This window comes from Pectinophora gossypiella, chromosome Z, assembly GCF_024362695.1.
Source record: "Pectinophora gossypiella chromosome Z, ilPecGoss1.1, whole genome shotgun sequence".
In the NCBI taxonomy this organism is placed as follows: Eukaryota; Metazoa; Arthropoda; class Insecta; order Lepidoptera; family Gelechiidae; genus Pectinophora; species Pectinophora gossypiella.
Window position 1 is genome coordinate 14,413,885 of NC_065433.1, and position 20,977 is coordinate 14,434,861.

Below are 20,977 nucleotides of genomic sequence, written 5' to 3' on the forward strand. Positions count from 1 at the left end.
GGTCCCGGATTGCCTTCTTCTGCTGCAAAGTCCGGCGGTGGCGATGGTGATTGCTCATGTGATCACGGGTTGCCTTCTGCGGCTGCAAGGTCCGGCGGTGGAGATGGTGACTGCTCGCGTGGTCTCGGGTTGCCTTCTTCGGCTGCAAAGTCCGGCGGTGGAGATGGTGATTGCTCACGTGATCCCGGGCTGGCTTCTGCAGCTGAAGGGTCCGGCGGTGGAGATGGTGACTGCTCGCGTGGTCCCGGGTTGCTTTCTTCGGCTGCAGAGTCCGGCGGTGGAGATGGTGATTGCTCACGTGATCCCGGGCTGGCTTCTGCAGCTGAAGGGTCCGGCGGTGGAGATGGTGATTGCTCACGTGATCCCGGGTTGCCTTCTTCGGCTGCAGGGACTGGCGGTGGAGATGGTGACTGCTCGCGTGATCCCGGGTTGCCTTCTTCGGCTGCAGGGTTCGGCGGTGGAGATGGTGACTGCTCGCGTTGTCCCGGGTTACCTTCTTCGGCTGCAGGGTCCAGCGGTGGAGATGGTGACTGTTCGCGTGGTCCCGGGTTATTTTCTTCGGCTGCCGGGTCCGGCGGTGGAGAAGGTGACCGCTCGCGTGGTTCCGGGTTGCCTTCTTCAGCTGCAGGGTCCGGCGGTGGAGATGGTGAATGCTCGCGTGGTCTCGGGTTGCCTTCTTCGGCTGTAGGGTCCGGCGGTGGAGATGGTAACTGCTCACGTGGTCTCGGGTTGCCTTCTTCGGCTGCAGGGTTCGGCGGTGGAGATGGTGACTGCTCGTGTGCACTTAGGCCACCTTCTTCGGCAAAAGGGTTTAGTAGAAGGGATGACTGGTGCGCGCGTGATTCAGGTCTGATGTTGAATGCAAAAACTGATGAAGGTGACAACAGCTGGCTTTGGTGGCCTTTTATATGTGTAAGCTCGATTACGAAAGATGAGGCTTCTAAATTTAGGTCATCTCCTATATTTCTCCTCAATACACTGGAATTGATCGAAATATTGTCAGAGTTTTCTTCGTCACTGAAATGTTTGGGGTCGAGTCCAGATCTCTTGCTTTTAGGTTCTGAAGAATTTGAATTGTTAGTATACGATTTTCGTTTACGAGTATGAAAAACGCTATCACAACTAAAAGTTTCAGTTTCACAATCTTCTGCAGTCTCAGTGTTACTGCCAGAGTTATCTGAATCACTCGTTGTATGCGGCGCAAAAGCATCTCCTCCTGGACGCGCACAGGTGAACTTAATGAAAGGCGATATTTAGACAGATCGACGTGTATGGACGTTGCGCGGGGGGAAGTAGGAAAGTATGTAGTGATTGTAGTGTTCCGAAAGACATGAAAAAATTTCGATGTAGCGTAGCACTAGAGATTTGAAAATTTGATGTGTTGTGGCACAGTAACTGACCTGTGAAATAAAAGTACAGCTAGTCTACGTTTACTGACGTTCTGGTATGAAATAATATTTTTTATAAGACGTAATACCACGTTGTGCTGTAGAGATTATACCTAATTTTGGCGTACTATGACGTTGTTTACGTGAAAGTGTTAAATGAATATAGCTGAGTAAATAGTACTTTATCTATTCATATGTAATGAAAAAAAGCGGCCAAGTGCGAGTCGGACTCGCCCATGAAGGGTTCCGTAGCAGCAAGTAACATAATGAAAGGTAAATTGCTGTTTACGATTTATGTTTTTCGATTTTCGGTGGACGTTTGCATAGTAATGTATATCATATATTGTTTTTACTTTTATAATTCTGTTATAAAAGTTACACCAGAGGGGGGGGGGGGGGGCACATTTCACCACTTTATAAGAATCTCTCACGCAAACTATTCAGTTTGGAAAAAAACATATTAGAAACCTCAATATTATTTTTGAAGACCTATCCACGTACCCTGCACGTACGGATTTGTCAAAAATATAATAATGTACAATAAATTTTGGACAATTCCCAAAATTTATTGTACATTTTCTATTTTCGTGTGAAAATATTAATGCGGTCCACATAATACATCTACTTACTAAGTTTTAACAGTATATAGTTTCGGAAAAAAGTGGCTGTGATATACGGACGGATAGACGGACGGACGGACAGATAGACATGACGAATCTATAACGGTTCCTTTTTTTGCCATTTGGCTACGGAACCCTAAAAAAGAGTCAAAAACATCTCCCTTCTTTTACGTAGCAAACTAAAAACTTTTTGAAACTGAATTACTAATAAACAAGCGAAATCTGTTTCGAAACCGTTGTTCTCCCTTTTCGTTCAGAAACGATTTGTAATTTTTGAAATAAAAGTTGAAGTAGAAATGTTCGCCCACTTTTTACATGTTTACTTAACGGATCTGATAATATTGCAATAAAGGAACTTCATATATATAATATTTAGGCTTCTCCTATGCATTAACTCGTAGGTACATCATAGTAGGTAATTAAACTAACAACTTACGTGAATTTCGATGGAGCAATAAACATCCACTAAGTTATTTATTATTATTTATTACTATTATATATTTATATTATATATTTTTTATTTATTAGTATACTACGTAACAAGATGTCCATGCGCTTAAAACTAAGAGTCTTTTAGCAATGTGTTCTGCCAGTATTCGCATACGGAGCCGAGACCATGACCCTAACTGAGAAATCCGCAGAGAATCTCCGTGTTGCTCAGAGGGCAACGGAAAGAGCTATGCTCGGCATTTCCTTACAGAAAAGGAATACTTGGGTTCGATCTAAAACCAAGGTTAGGGATGTGGTAAAAGTAATTGCCGAACGCAAGTGGAGATGGGCGGGACACATTGCTCGAATGAGCGAAGAAAGATGGACCCGGAGATTGTTAGAGCGGCGCCCACGAGCATCACAAGACCGAGAGGAAGACCACCAATGAGATGGAAGGACGACATTGTGCGACTCGCAGGATATGGCTGGATGTCGATAGCCCAAGATCGTCGGAAGTGGAAAAACATAGAAGAGGCCTACGTCCGAAATTGGATATGAATTTAGGCTAATATAGATAGATAGATAGATTATACATATATTTTTGGCTAACGGTCCATGGATAATTAAAACACATAATAACGGGTTCTTACCGCGTTTAAAGCAGGGATATGAGATACGGTCCATGGATAGTCAAGGATGAAATGGGAATTTAGATTTAGAATTTTCCTTCCGAATAATTTTATACACGAAATAATGTACCTATTATAACGGGCGTGGTTTATGTAAGTATGCGTAACTCTTCTAATTATTATTTAAGAATTAAGTATCATTGTTCTAAACACTGCCACAATAATGATTTCACATATTCACACAACTTTGAATTTTATTGATTGATTAAAATCACAGCCGTATAAAACATCTCTACCAACCCGCAGTGGAGCAGCGTGGTGGAGCATGCTCCATACCTCCTCCGGTTGATTGAAGGAAAGCCTGTGCCCAGCAGTGGGACATATGTACGCTGTTTATATTGTTATATTTGTCTTTATAATAATCTTATTCGTAATAGATTCGTAAAATATTATTTTAATGTAAATAGTGTCTTATAATTCAAGGATTTAAAAATGGCAGGCTATGCAATTATCACGCTTTTGGTATTACCTTAGAACGACAATATTGTAAATTTTCAAGCAGCTGTATTGCCGCAGTCGTCGCCATATAGGTTTACTCTTTGCTTTCTTTTTATTCTGCCCAACAAAACAAGCGTTTAGAATTTCATACTCGCTGATAGAATTAATAAATCGGTCGTTTACGTTGTTTCGTTTATTTTTATTTGCCTAACTGAGTACACAATATACTTACTTATAGGTTCAAATCCATCCTTTTTCAGCTTTACTTCGTGTTCGGATAACTGCTAATTCATTTTACAAAATCTCTTATTGTGCTTTATTTTATATACAGGGTGTTAGTGACATCGTAACGATAACTTTGTGGGATTATTAAATTTAACTTGATATCAAGTGGAATTTTCCGTCGCAAAAGTATGGAACGGAAAATAATTTAAAAAAACACAAAAAAAAACATGAATGTTCCGACAAGAAATTCCACTTGATATCAACTCAGTAGGTATTCGCTACGGTGTCACTAACACCGAGTGTGGTGTACGAGGTGAAAGTGACATCGTAACGAATACTGAGAGGGCTGTTTCTGTTCAGTATTCTGAGTTAATATCAAGTGGAGTTTTCGATCGCAAAAGTATTGTTTTGAAAATAATTAAAAAAAACTAAAAATAAAACAAGAATTTTGCGACGGTAAATTCCACTACATTATTAACTCAGAATCATGGTCTGAACCATCCCCCTTAGTATTCGTTACGATGTCACTAACACCCTGTATACATATAGGTAGGTATCCAATATTTATTTTCTTTTATGGATAATGTTCCGATCGAAATACTAATGGTACTGGTACTATACCAATACAAGGACCAGCAAACTCATTTTTATTTTTATGTAAGTACCTACCTAACCTGTGAATATAATATGTAATAGTACAACTGTATGGAATGACAATTCCGAGATATGGTGTGAAAACGTGTTTTGCGGTGTAGACCGAGTGTTTAAATGGTGGAAGTGTGGCGGTCGGACGGTAACAAATGTAATCCCACTAAGGCTGAGCGGCTTTGGCAAATTACCAACTGGGACTCCCTTTTACATATTAACCCGTAAAATTATACTTTTATAAACAATTTTTCACTGTTTGTTCGCCACATTGTGTTGCTAACAAATTTTCTCTTTGTGGAAAATTAATTATAACAGAAGTTAGTAAATTGTGTTTTGTCGTTAATTATTGTGTTACTATTTCATAGACTGACATTATCATGAAATATTAATACTTACATAGATTTTTAAATCCGTAATTATTGTAAATACTTGCAAGCCATCATGCAATTTCCTGAATAATAAATAGTGTAAGTACTCAGTTATGTCGGCAGATCAGACTTAATAAATGAGGTTATAGGAAGAGAATAAATAATACATAAACAGCCTATATACGTCCCACTTCTGGACACAGGCCTCCCCTCAATCAACCGGAGGGTGTATGGAGCATACTCCACCACGCTGCTCCAATGCGGGTTGGTGGAGGTGTTTTTACGGCTAATAGCCGGGACCGACGGTTTAACGTGCCCTCCGAAGCACGGAATCATCTTACTTTTTCGGACAATCAGGTGATTCAAGCCTAAAGTCCTTACCAAACAAAGGACAGTCTCACAAAGTGATTTCGACAATGTCCCCATCGGGAATCGAACCCGGACCTCCAGATCGTAAGCCTAACGCTCTAACCACTAGACTACGTTGAAGAGAATAATACTTATTACAAATAGGATGATGAGGTCACAAATAAGGATTATACTTACTTTTATCAAGACAGTAGGTACGAAGGTAAGAAGACTCATATAACATTAGTTTTCGCGGTAAGTCAAATAATTCTTTATTTATGTATAGTATAACCCGTGCGAATTAATTGAGCACATCGCCAAAAGAGGTTGTATACAAGCGAGCTGCTAATGCATGCTGCAAATTAATTGATTTTTTAGTTATTTCAGACTTTGCAATACAATTATATACATTTATAACGGAATATTTACACTAATTAAAATAAGTAACGTAATTCGTGAAACTTACTTGAATACAGACGAAATCTTAAATTTTGAGGTTCACATATAAATTATGTACCTCTAAATACTTCATCCATTACAAAATATAAAACATTAGACCATATGTACTTACTTAGTATTCACATTTTTCGGTGAACATGCTTGTACTTAGTTCAAAAAACATGAAGGATAACCGTAACCCCCTTAAAAAGCTCACATTGAAGCAATTCATCTAAAAAGAAATATACGAGCAATTTGACATTTGCGAATATAAAAGTAAGTGCGCAATGTCAAGAACTATACTAACATAAACATAATAAAAATAATGAATACATGTTTTGTCAATGAAAATAAAACCCTGAGAAGAGAAAAGAGTAAAAACCTTCAAGTATCTGGACTCGGTTATATCCGATAACGGAACTATTGAAGCGGACGTTCAACACAGAACAACGCGTGTCGACTAAGTGGCGAACGCTGACTGGCGTTATGTGTGATCTAAAATTGCCAGAAAGAACCAGAGGCAAGGTCTACAAAACAGCTGGCAGACTAGCGCTTCCTGAGCGAGTGTAAAGTCCGATCAAAAAGACAACTTCACACCTCCACAGAAATGCGTATGCTACGATGGTCAGGGGGAGTTACGCTACGCAGTATTTAATATTCCTAATTCTATGGTTACGCTAAAAGATAAAGTGCGCAACAATCACATAAGGGAGTTTTAAAATTCCACCTATAACTGACAAGATACCGGAATTCAAGCTCAGATGGTCCATGTCGTGAGAAAACTCCTTTCCATGGCTAAAAAGAAGGAAAGGGGAAGACCTAAAACCACCAGGGTGACAAATGTCTAGAGAGAGAGTAAATCCGCAACGAGTATGTGCGCGGCAGGCTAGGAGTACGTGTCCTGGCTGACAAACTTCAGGAAATCCGGTAGGGTTAGAATGGGCATGTGAGAAGAAGACCGCCACTGGCGGCAATGCAGCACTTAACCTCAATATTACTGTTAAGCCGCGAAGACCCATGTTAAGGTGGTTAAATGTCGTGGAAAAAGACTTGGAGAGTTGCGAGTTACTTATCCAAGGACGACGCCCAGCATAGAATAAGAACAGAATAGCACAAAAGCGGACGCCGCCGTAAGACGATTCGAGATTCACGCTAGGAAGAAGTCTAGATGCCAAAGCAATATTTATATATATAAATCCGACGCTATCCATTTTTAACTCGGCGCGGTTCTCACCTCTAGGGCTTTAGTACGTAACACTACGCTAAAATATAATAGCTATAATATAATAAATATAATACAATTAAATGCGGCAGGTTCCGCGTGAATAACAACTTCATCTGCGTACCGTCTGTATTGAGTGACCGGGGTGTAACCACGCGTTCAGCGCGCCAACCGACCCCGAGATCGTCTAAATAGGTAACTAGTTCAAAAATCTATTTCAAGAAACTGTCTGCTAGTTTCATCGTTTACTAAAAGAAAAGTTGAAATTATTGTTCCTTTTTATTTATTTACTCGCTTTTTTGTTTCATAAATTTGAATTACGCGTCGATTTCTTGTGTTGACGCCGTCGAATTTTTTAAACTAAAAAAAATCGGCCTTTTCTGTTCTGTAATAATGATAATAATTCCATATAAAACTGAAAATTTTGACAGCGCGTACCTACGACGAATTTTGGTATGCTCTCAGTTTTATAGGTAATATATAGGTACGTAAAGAGATAATGGTGTAAGTTTACAGAATGTTTGTAAGCTTAAGGCTTATAGGAAAATAAAGTACTTATAGGATAGAATTACACTGTTTTTTTAAGCAATATTGAGTCAAATCAGTAATTCGATCGGAATCTTGTGCCGTTATTGCGAATAGACGATCTTTACTTCCGCGTCGTCGTCGCTCGGTTTTCCTATGGTAACAAATACTTTAAGTCAGTTTATGACCAACTGCTACCGCGACAATCAGTGGTGTTCGGATATCGCCACATTTTATATCCCATTTTCTGCTGCACAGTCAGTATTACATTGGATTCCGACACGGATAGTTTGCTCAACCTATTGTTAACACGTAAACAACAAGATTTAAAAACCTAACTTGCATTTCGATAAGCTATCAAGATATCCAAAAAAGTATTTTCAAAAATGTTTAATGACTTTAAAACTACATTGTAAAAGCTGCTATTGGTGTACAAGTTGAATTAAAACGGCTAAATTTTTATACCAATATGCGTCAAAGCATCCCTGCAGAGAAAACACCACAAGATGTGACAGCATACAATTTGTTGTACTATGTGAAAAATAAAAAGAACTTTCTGTGATAAACAATAATTTGTGCAGGCGTATCGGGTAATATTTCTGAATGCTCGACAACAAAACTTGAGTCGATATTTTGTGCAGCAGTTATTAATGTTGATGGTGTTTCAATCACAATTGAGGGACAACTGATTGAAACTTTTGTATTTACTTTTACAAATAAGCGGATGAAATCACAATTGTTTAAGAACTTTTTCTAAAGCCACACTAACTTACTTCAAAATTCTGACTTGATCCCTTAATGGGAACGCTCATTTACTAAGGTACCTTTGTATTTTATGGGCAGACTAAATGCAAAAGAATCTACTACTCACATTAACACTCATTCTAAGTTAGAAAAAAAATAATTGAATCATTAACCTCTTATAAAACTGTAGACGTAGAATAATGCCTACACAATAAGCTTTTATCCTAAACAAAACGCAAGTTTATTGTAATAGCTATTTACATACGATTGATTGGAAACAAACCAAACTGTAAGTTGAGGACATAACTTTTATTAATGAAATTTGGCAAATCTATTTGTTTTTAAATCAACAGAACGGTCAAAATCTGTTTACAATTGTTAAAACGTTTCGGTTGAATGGAACTGATGAATTATGTATTTGGGTATAGGTAGATGTCCCAGATTCCATACAGTTACACTCCAGAATGCCGTCACATTTCCAAAACGTTCATTTAAACGCGAAGTTTTATTGAATGTGTCATGTATTTCGTTTTTTATGTCCAATAAAGTGTTCTATATTGTTTTTATTAACGGATTGCTGGTAGTAATACAAACTTCAATCCAAATAAAATAAAAATAACGAATTGGACTTGGATAAATACATACATACATAAACTCCCACCTATTTCCCACCGGGGTAAGCAGAGACTATAGAGACTATATATTCCATTTTGCTTCGATCCTGACACACTTCTCTTGCTTCCTCCACATTCATCAATCGCTTCATACACGCACGCCGGTTCAGAGTAGATCGTATTAAACCTTTTCTAAGGACATCTCCAATTTGGTCATCGTAAGTCCTTCTCGGTCATCCTCTGCCAGCCCTACCATCAACTTAAAAAAAAATTCTCATTAAATTTATCTTGGATAAATCTAAGTACAATAATACTTTTTAATTAACAAGGTTTTTTTAACCTTGTGCTTGTAAATGAAAGTGCTTGATAACAATGAAATTATGACAAGATTGATCGCATGTCAGCGTTATTGCAATATAGACTCTATGTTCTACTCATTTTTATTAATGAATGACGATAACACAACAACCAACAAGTCCAGTTATATGTACGCGTTTTAACATCTAATAATAACAACTATGAAAATAAAATGAATGTGCCTAACGGTGACGAAAAGAATAAAGTTTATTAATAAGTAAATAAATCTGCTTGGTATCAATATCAGTAAATCGATTAGGTATACAGGGTGTTACTGACATCGTAAAGAATACTGAGAGGGATGACGCAGACTTGATATTAATTCAGACAATGAGTCTGAATCATCCTCCTCAGTATTCGTTACGATGTCACTTACACTCCGTACAAGTACATACAGGTAGCCATACATGTATGTACTTAATGGGTGTTAGTGACACCGTAAAGAATAATGAGGGGGATGATTCAGACCATGACTCTGAGTTGATATAAAGTGGAATGTCTTGCCGGAAAATTCATGAAAATTTTAGTGTTTACTTTAGTTAATTTTAGTTCCTTTTGCGACGGAAAAATCCATTAGATATCAACTCAAAATCATGGTCTGAATCATCTCTCAAAGTTTTCGTTACGATGAAATTTCAACGGACTAGAGCGTTTACATTTTTGTTATTTTAAATATATTTGCGTTTGACCACAAATTCTATGGTAACTTACGCTCTTTTCAGTATTAGAGGTTCCCTCTGTTTCCTACGTTTAAATAAATACATCACACGACGTAGTCTCAGGTGTAAAATTTGCAAAACATTTAGCCTTCAAGTTCGACAAAGTAAATGGAAAATCTACAGTACTAGTGGGAACCACATATCCCAGCAAATCTATTAACAGTCCTATTAAAAAGAACTATTTAAAAAACTGACACCAGGGTTGATGAGGTTGGTACTCCACCTCACAACCCACACGATAGAAGAAGGCTAATTGATAAAGATAACAGGATAAAAAATCCCAGTTGTTCTGTTAATAGAACTGTACAAAAGAACTAGTGGGAGTAATGGAAAACAAATACAAGTAGACTACTTTTAAGTATTAATAATTTATTCCTGCATTCTTTTTAATAATGCATTCTCACTCGACTATCTCCTAATAGCTGTTGTGACTTAAAAACAACAATATATTTACGATAATTTGGTCGACGGTATTTACGTTAACTCAACAATAAACTCAGATTGAAGGGTATTGGGCATTAGGTATCGAATATAATTAGGTAACTGGACTGGGCTCGAGAAGTTTCAGTGGCAATCAATACTTATATATCATTTATTACCATTCTCCGTAGTCGTCGCTCTGCATTGTGATAAGTAAGTACTTTATGAATATTATGAGTGTATTTATAACTGTAAGTACTAACCTTATACGTGCATTTACTCAGTCTTTTGTTTAGAATATTTGTGGATAACGATATAATATTAAAATAAATGATTTTAAATGGTCAAGTAATGGAGGGTAGGCAGTAGTCAGTATTTACTTACACCCATATGCATCTAGAATTTATTCGTAAGTTATTTTAGGCCTTGATAGGCCATTGCAGGTAGAATCACTTGAATGCTCTTTGTACCTATCACAGATGATTCCATGCTTTCCAAGAACCCAGTTTACGTGAAATTGTCGGTCCCAGCTTTTTTTCCAACATCTCTTGATTGATATGGCAAATGTTGTAACAGCACTTTTAATTATGACACAGAATTGCCTCGTGTATACTCTGCAGTTGTCTCCTCGGTTCCGAAATAGTTCAGAGATCCTTATCTCCTCTAGGAATAGAGTATAAACAGTAGCTCAAACTAGAAAACACCTATTCTGAAACAATCTTTTGCACGGGGCTTCTGAACGGGTAACAAACGGTGGACTGTAGGCGTAGGTTTGACGGGGTGGGTGCGGGCATCTAAATCATTGCTTTGCTTTTGTACCAAGCGCCCTGTGAAATATAATGTTACAATAGATCAGACCCTTGGAAATTCTCGCTTAAGACAACAACTGTTTTGAGTAGTCAAGTTGTTTATAGAATTAAGAGAGGAACAATAAATTTGCGCTTGACTTTGTGCCAATAATATTATGAATATTTAGCAGCTTTCTTTCGCTGTCTGAATTCCTTATGAAATAACATTCTATTTTAGACGCACGTAAGGGATGCAAATAAAAACTGAAAGTCTTCCAATCCTTGCTCCTTATCATGAGGCAAGTATGAATGATATCTACCTATACCTAACTATGGATGACCCGAATGCAAAATGGCGACAAGGGTCCCTTTTTATATTTATTACAATCGAATGGGACGTCGTTTAGCAGGTATTCTGTAATGCTGTAGAAATGTTCAGCGGCAGATGTATTTCGCTCGTCTGTAGGTTTCTTCTATTATTTTTAAGGATTCAAACAAATTGTTGACAAAGCAAATTAAATATCTAATATATTATCAACTAAATATTTTGGATATCTCCAACACGCTCTTGGACAATTTATTTAGTTACTTATATCATTCTTACATTGCTTAATTTTACCATTGCTTATCTTTATCGAAAATTGTGACGATGACGTAACGGTGAGAGGTAACGTACAGAGGTAACGAGAAATGGGACTTTCGGATTGGCACTAGCTGAAACCATCTAGGTGGACTTTCAATAGCGCTTAGCAAACGTCGTAAGTGTGTAAGATCGGATTTAGTGTAGGATACAGGCAGAATTCGCGCAGCGACCTGGCTATTGATTGTAATCAACTAAAATGTGAGGCGCGCCGACACCACGCGGACTCCGAACGAAAGGGACAGCCGCCGCAGGGACGTATTATTATCAAGAGCCCATGGTTTATGGGAGGTAGTTTTTCATGACGTAACAAATGTAGTATCAAGTGCTGCTTTAACTATATTAGTAATAATAAATCAAAAAAGAAACTACAAAAAAATAATTGCGGAGGAACTACAACTTTGGGATGGAGAACCGATGCGGTATTAACCTAGACTTGTTTTGTTTTAAAATATCTTTACATACCTATGTATAATTAATATTGTACACTGTTTTAATTATAGTGTCTAGCCTAGATTAAACAAGCTTTCTTGATCGAAGGAAATAAAAATAAATATTTTTTAAATAGCAACATTAATGTACTTAATTAGTTTTTCTTTTTTGAATACTAATAGGTATACTCAATCTCGTAACCTGCTTTCTTTTAGAGTAACCTGGGCTTAAATTACTTATGCTTTTTTATCTTTGTTCCCATGTAGTAGTTAATAAGCTGTTGGGCACCTAAATAAATAAAATATTATAAAAAATCACAATGAGCAAAAAGAAACAGTAGTAGAACGTAGTAGGTACTTATTATTGTCACTCGGTTTAGTTACTGTCAGAAATTTACAAGATGAGTGTTCCGTACATTTCACAGCGCAATATACGGGTAAAATAAGCTCCAGCACGGCTTTAAATTAAACTAAATAACTTATTGGACGAGCTTTGTTTCACAACCCGACGGCACAACGGATCGAAGCTTACGTTTCAAGAATATTGGTATCTTAAATCATTTTCTAGTACCATAAAAGAAATACTAATAGTAATAAAGGGTGGGCGAGTTAAATGGAGAGGGACGATAATGGTCGGTCATATCGCGATTTGGATTTTTTAATGTCTGCACATAAATATTTTTATACTCCTTACTTTATATATCACGATTCAATAGAATGTCCTCTATCTAGAAAACTATCTGCATTCCTTTATGCATTTTCTAGGGGAAATTGTCATTGTGAAATAGTTATACGAACATTCACATCGTTATTTCTCTTTGTACTCGCTTGATCATGATAGTGAAAGGTAAGTAGCAATTTTGAAAACGAGATCGTAGCTGTTAAGCTTTCATTGCACCGTCATATACCTTTATGATAGTTTAAAAATGTATAACTGATAAATCCGGTAAACAACATTCGTGTATTTTTGGTTACATAATTTGGTATCTGTCATCTGAAGAGAATCCCGAAACTATTCAAATGTAATTTGTTGAAGGACTTTGTAGACCGGCCTCCACAGGGACAACTTTGTGGAAATCAGCGCTGCGACGGGAATAGCGATTGATCACATCCGAATAACTTCGGTGCCTAATTACGCTTGTGGTATTAATATAACTGAACCGCTCCCTCCTATAGCTGTATCTACTTACTGTATAGTTTATAATATGTTGTTTAATCGACTCGTCCCAATAAATGATGCTTCTACTTAAGGTATACCTTCAAAGCCCTTCATGCGACCTTTCATGGTCACACTGTAACACGCTCGTGTTTATTTAGGCAACTATAAAATAAACGATTCTGCAGTTTATTCCTGTTGTATATACGACCGCACCTAAAAATCCAATTTTGTCTTTTCATGACGCGCTTCAGTAATAAAGTTCCCAAGCACGGTTATCAAAAAGACGACAATTTATCTATCTAGTATTCCATTTATCATACCCTGAAATAAATGTGAGAAACTTAACTAGCCTGATAATTTACAAGTCTCGAATATAAAAATAAACGAGTCCAGTTTTTAAGAAGAACTAAAGTAATTACCAATTAGAAGAAATTACCAATTGCCAATTACCAACAAATACCAATTGTCTATTTTATATAATGTGTATTTTTGTTTTGACTGTAATGTTTATTACGAATAAATGAAAAATATATGGATCATTAGAAGAATACGCCGAAATTAAAATATAATTCCTTACTTCTATTCGGACAGATACAAACTCTTTCTATTTGGGAAGCAATTTCTATTTCCACTCACGTACATATTATGGAATACTGCATGGAATATTAAAATTATTTCCGGTAATGCTTAAAAATCCAGTCAAGCGAAAGTCGATCTCCGGCACTAAGGTTTCCGTAGTACCATAGAAGATATTTTTATTACCTACTTACATAGGTACCTGTCTGTGTATTTAGCAAAGTTTAATTATTTTTCTTTCGGTTTCGGATTTCGAGCACGACTCAAACTTGACTTGATTTAATATTTTATGTCATACTTAGTGAATGCCATAATCTACAATAAATCAGGTCAAAATAAAAGTGAAATTTTCAACTGGGTACCTGTTACGGTTCAAAATTATAGCCCTTTAAAGATCGGACAGACAGACAGCGTAGGCTTAGTAATGGGGTCGTTACGTTAGATACCTACGGCACCCTAAAAAGCTTTAAAGAGATTACCATCCACCTGCTATACTTAAATGTGAAACGGACAGTTTTTATAGTTGCCGATTTACATCTATTATTTTATACATATATTTTCGTTTAGTTTAAAACAAAATTATTTAAGATCTCACAAAAATTACAATCAATTCTCATTAGCACACTAGCTTAGCTTAGCTAAGGCTAGTTTGTCCCATAGGGAAAACTCAGTAAGTGATCATCTCAAACCCTCGCTCCTAACCCTATTTGACCTAATTATTCATTTGGTGTGGCAAACACCCCTCGGTCCCTACGGCTTTAACACGAGACGAAAGCAAAGAAAAAGGTAGGTAACCCCATAGTACAACCCGGACACTTCATACAAACAACCTTGCTTTACATAGACACTACACATTGACGTTATCGTACACACGCATCTGTGAGACGTCTGAGGGGTGCCAATGCGTAGGTAGTAGGTAAGTAGGTAGGTAACTTATGAAAGAAGCTTTTATAATCATCAGTTAATATTTGTTTATTTACCACACAAATCACAAACAAAAACAATTTAACAATGAACGTTCAAAATAAAAAATAATCAAAAATCACTGAACTAATTAATTCCACTCACATTATTTTTACATTAAGCACTGAGCTTATGTATAATTTTATTGCAAACTAATTTGCATGTTTCGATGAACAATCACCATGAAAAATAAATATTTATAGACGCCATGCCGGCGCGGGCAATTACTCTGAGATCAAATATTCGAATCAGACGATAGAATGTCGGCGTCCAATTACAAAATTCGAACATATAAACTAAACTGATATAAAATAAAAACAAACAGGCCGCGCGCAGCCTTCACTATTCGAGACTAAAATATGCCCGAGGAGGGGTGAGGTAAACCTAGCTGAAGACGCTGGTGGGGAGTAGAAAGTTGCCGTTCTATAGGTAGTAATTTTTTATTATATGCCCATAGTAGTGGAGTCAATGAAGGGTTTCACTTCTAACTTGCCAGGGACATAACCGATTTTGATGATATTTTCATTTGTAGCATTTTATATCATTTAAAATCAGAAACATCTTGAATGAAGCAAATAAATATTTCAATCATATAAAGAAATGTTTAATGATTTTTTTGTTCAAACGAAAGACTGCTTCCTATTAGTATCCCCAAACCGTTTTTGCGTCTGCCAGAGGGTCTCAAAGTGCAACCTTCTTTTAAAGCACATTTGATACCTGGTTGAAATTTATTATAGCGGATGTTATATCAAGTAATAAAAGAATCAGAAAATTAAAAATGAGAGGGGGCGCATAAGGACATGTAACGTTTTTTTCGAGGACTTTTTGGCCTCGTGCTTTAGTAAAAACTACAACATATACCTACGATAATACATTACTTATTTGGTAATAATATACAAAGAAACAAATTTTCCTAAAAACGTGGTTACCAACAGTCGATCATTCAAGTTCAGTGAAGTAGAAATACTCTTTATTCACTATATGAAGAAAAAACGTACCTATTCGCACACTGATAGCTTCAAAATCTACGTCAAAAACTATTCTAAAATATTTCGAAGAGTATGTCACACAGCTAAACAGATGCATACAAGTCGTAAAATAAAGACCGCGGATTACAAAATAAAGGCAGTTTGACAAATAATTAATAGTGAAACCAAGGCTTCGAAACCGCGTAAATTAAAATATAATATAGAATCGGATAATCGGATATTAGTTTTTGAGAAATTCTTTACGATCATCCCTGTAAAAACCACAGTATTTTTAGATCCTCTCCTGTTCAAGCTGATTATATTGTTGAAAAGTTACTACACACCTTGATCCCGGTAGTATTATCAAAGTATTCAAACAATTGAAAATTTTAACCTCGAAATATTTACGAGGAGTGACTGTCAAACTGAAGTGTTCTATTATTGATATCCTTGCACCATATTTGGCTTACATGTTTAATATGAGTGTTGAAAATGGCACCTTTCAAAATTTAATGAAAATGAGTAAAGTTATACCTCTTTTTAAATCGGGCACAAAATCAGATCCTACGAATTTATCGGTTCCGTCCACCCATACTTAATAAAGTTTTCGACAATATCATTGTCGATCCACTGCTATGTCACTTTAATTTCACAGCCAGCAGTTTAGTTTTACTAAGGGTTGCTCTGCAACAGACTCGAGTGTCACATTTGTACGACACATTTTCGATGGTACGGAGAAGTCGCAGAATGCCGAATGGTGTATTCTGTGACTTGTCTAAGGCGTTCAGCAGCGTGGAACATGAGACCTTGCATTTGAAGATGAGGCGTTATGGACTAAATAATGGAGCTCTGAGTTTGTTAAATTCATATCTAGGTTACAAAAGGTACAAGTCAATAGGAGGACAACTTCTTGCGGCTCCCATGTTCAAATAGGAGTTCCTCAAGGATCATTCTGGGGTCGTTTCTTTTTTAGTGCGCATAAATGATTTACCGTATGTAGTACAGAACCAAGCTGACATTGTGCTGTTCGCGACTAACAATTCTCTTACATTTAAAATCGACAGAAAGATGAAGGAAGTTGACGAAGCAAACAGCGCACTGTCGCAGGTTCTAAATTGGTTACAGTAAATAACCTAGTTCTAAATGCTAAGAAAACGAAATGTATCAAATATATTCCACCAAACGTAAATAAATTAAATAATACTATTAAAATTAACGATAAGAGTCTAAATTTTTTGAACACTTAGGAATTACTGTAAATTCAAAACTTCAATGGGGCCCACATATTGTATCACTAGTGGGCAAGGTATGTTCAGCAGCATATGCCGTCAGTAGGATCAGATAACTCACCCACTGCTAGACTTCTCTTCTTCAGAAAATTCCACAGCATAATATTTTACGGTATTTTGCTGTGGGGTCGAGCTGCTAATGTAGAAACTATTTTCATCATCCAAAAAACAGCAGTTCGCACTATTTATAATTCGACGGACTCTCTAAGGGAGATTTTTATGAAAACATTATGTATGTATAATCAAAGAGCAAAAGTTCAGCCACTGAGCCCAGCGAATTATTTGTAAACAGTGGTGAAATTATGAACCATGTCTGTTGTCATAATTATAAAAATGTTTTTGTGGGTGTTTTTGGCCTATTATAGAAATGACATGTAACCAGGAGGTCTTAAATACAACCAATTAATTTATTACTTTGCACGAAACTGATTGGACTTTTGCAGCTTATCGTACGTAAAAATGTTCCTCTCCTTCCTAGAAACTGTGAAAGGCATATTAACAATACAAAAAATAAAAATAAATTGCTATTGTAAATTCTAGATTAAGTAAATTTATTTCGTCTTTTTTGGGGTTCAATAAAATTGCAGTTAATATATTGAATTTACCAAAAAATAAATTTAAAGCTCATGTGAAGCTTACTTTATGTAAAAAGTTACCTAAATGATAAAAATTCCTGGTATTAAATGTGTTCATCTAGTTATTAAATAAATGGTGATGTATACCTACATTGATTTAAAAGATGTGTTGCTGTTGCAGGTTCTTGTCATTTCTTCTCCTCAGCCATAACACCTTGCAAAATGACGTAGATACAAAAATATTATATCAACCTTCAACAAATTTATCCATGATAATTACGTTGAATAAATTATTCTGATTTCTGATTTGGCACGGAAATAGTGTTTACTCTTAACTGGAATGACAAATTAGAAAAAAACTCAAAAAGTTTAAAATTTTGGTGAGTCCCCATGAAACAATTGTTTCAATGTCTTTTTTTGTTATTTTGTAGTACAAACTTAGTGCCATAGTAGCTTATATTCTAAAGTATAAAATAAAGCAATATAAAATTAAAATGTATTGGTCATCGATCAGTTTATTTTCTGTGTAAATTATGCCCGGTATTTATTTATCCCACTTGTTTAGACAGAAAAACTTGCCTGTATTTATGCCTAAAAGTCAAAGAGATAACGTAAAACATATCCAGACAAATTACTCTAAGTGCGTTATATTTAACAACTCTAACATAATTTGTAAATATAATTTGTTAGGTAAGTATTTATACCTAATGAGTTTATGACACGCAGTGAATATGATAAATTTTGAAACCGTTATACTTACTTACCTACCTAATAACATTAAATTTGTTTCAGTGGTTCGTTTGTTGTTGGGCATTATAATCCAATTAGAATTCAGCGAATTATAAATAGGTTTATAAGTAAAACCAAAATGACACTTGATGAAATTCAATGAGGGACTTTTCAGGCTACGTTCACCAAAACGAAATAGATGACGTTGAATAGCTTTAAAGTGGTAATTACCTATTTTCTTATTACTCGAGTACATAATTTTTCCAAAACACAATGTACTTAATGGCAGAAGCATATATAAAAATAAATGTTGCTTGATATTTATTCATATTTATACCTTATAATATTTCTTCTCTTTATTTTGATCAGAATAATAATGGGAGCAAGATATAATAGTGCCTGGGTGTAATAAAGGGTTATCATTTGTACCCAAAAACAAATATAAAAGATGCATAGTGTCTGTTATCTATAAAATTAGAAGGTAAAACGAAGAAAAATCTGTACAGCACTATGTGTATTGTTTTTAAGGGACGTAGCCTGGAAAGTCCCTCATTGTATATTGCTCGTAGACATAGAAAAAGTAAAGCGTTTGAGATAAATCATATTCGTTTAATCATATCATTGACTTATAAATCGAGTACGGTAAAATATTTATATATTTATAAAAGTTTTCAAAATGGGAATATCCCCTCAATTATTCTCTTTTACGCAATATGTCAATTCAGTCAAGTGGGCTATTTTGAGCGAATTCTGACCGAACCCGACGATAATTTAGGTTCGATCAGAATTTGCTAAACTTTGTAAAATATAGTCCGTTGATAAGAAATCACAAAATGTTGATTATTGTGTTTCCATTTTGTACCTTATTTTTATAGCGCTGAAGAGACTTCAATATAGCTTATTGAATAATATCCAATGAATATTCAAATATGTATGCAAATTCCATATTATTTTTGTTAGGTAGGTATTCAGTACTGAACTACTTAGTACCATTTTGTAGTCAAAATGGCGGGGCCACACAAAACGCCAAACTGGAGTTAGATAACTACTTTCGAAAACTGCAACCCGGGATGAAGCTCTCAGTGCTCCCCGTTTGTCAGGCCAAGTATTTAATACCATCTGAGGCAAAACTACAATAAATTACGTCAAAGAGAAACAAAAAATACTGGCACTAGATTATACCTCTAATTAATTACATTAGGAAATACTTCATTACTACAAATACGCAAACGGAAACGACTACTTATTTATTCATGCCTAGCATTCTGGTACATAGGTGTGCATATACAATTGCTATATTGTTGTTTCACTGAAGCTGCCTTCACAGGCGTATACATATACCTGTGGAGACATACGACCTGCAAGTGGACCTATCACCCTATTCACTGGCATTGTTTCCAAACTCAAACACAACGGATATTGGTGTGGATGCACTTGACCAGTGTGGGCTGAAAGGAAATGCTGCTTCTCACAAGGGGGAGAGTGTACACAAAAGGAGAAAGGATGTCTACAGAAGATCCAACCATATTCGATTCTTCAGTTTCCTCGTCGGGACGCCTTCCGAAATTGAGGGAGAGACGGACTTATGTATCACAATAATGTAAAATGGTATCCCCGGCGCGCCAATAAATAGCGTTAGTAAGCTATTAGAACACTATATCGAAGTTGTATTAGATTGTAATAAGAAGAGCCCATACATTCGATAGGGTGGTCCTCGCAGGCTAAATACATGTGTGACCATAGATCGCCACCTCATCATGGCCCAGCATGCGAGAAATGGCTTCGGACAGGCAGGGGCTACCACACCACTGCTCGGCTCCGGCCCATTCTTGCAAGAGTCTCCCGTTGCGCATGAAGCTCGACGTGTATAAGGGTTACATTGGGACACGGCTTATATATGCCGCTCCCGCGTGGTACGCATTGGTCTCGGAGACCCATCACCAAAGACTGCAGGCCCAGCAGTCCAAGGCGTTGCGCACCATCGTAGACGCGCCGAGATTCGTCCGCAACGATTTTTCTACAAGTCTAAACCTTGGATGATTTCCATATTCAATTGAAAGCCAGAAAAATTATTACGTCCCCGCTTTACGAAGAAAAATCAAATTATCCCCATAAAATTATGTAAACATTATAAGACATTCAAATATAGTACGTTTACGCAGGACAGTATGTAAACATGGAAGGTATATCAGCAGAAGGAGGAATAAAGCTTTTAAATATATGGCCTAGTTATAAACTTTAGGGATAAAACCTAGATAAGTACATATTTTAATATTAAATATTATTGTAAGACTATATTCAATGCAATTGCAATGGAGTCAGAAGAACAAGATGACGAAATAAAAAAGAATATTTTCATGACGGCCGACCTAGATAAATTATTATTGTTAGTTAACGGATATTCAAGAAGAAATTATTCCAAAATTGAAATGACCGAATCATCTTAAAACTAAAAAGAACCTGACCAATTTATACCGTTTGCCAATATTAATCCATACAATACTTAGATGATTTAATAAATTCAAATTCAAAAAAATAAGCATATATATTTATATATATATATATATATATATATATATATATATATATATATATATATATATATATATATATTTAATAGTAAGTGCATGGGGACTTCTAACCACTTAATGCCCCATAGCAAATGGC

The 20,977-nt window shown here is 36.2% G+C and overlaps 1 protein-coding gene across 2 annotated transcripts in view; it reads left to right on the forward strand.

Annotated features, from left to right (window-relative positions):
* LOC126380705 (uncharacterized) overlaps positions 1-20,977 on the forward strand; it is a 90,245-nt gene that overhangs the window by 52,472 nt on the left and 16,796 nt on the right. The window lies entirely within an intron of this gene.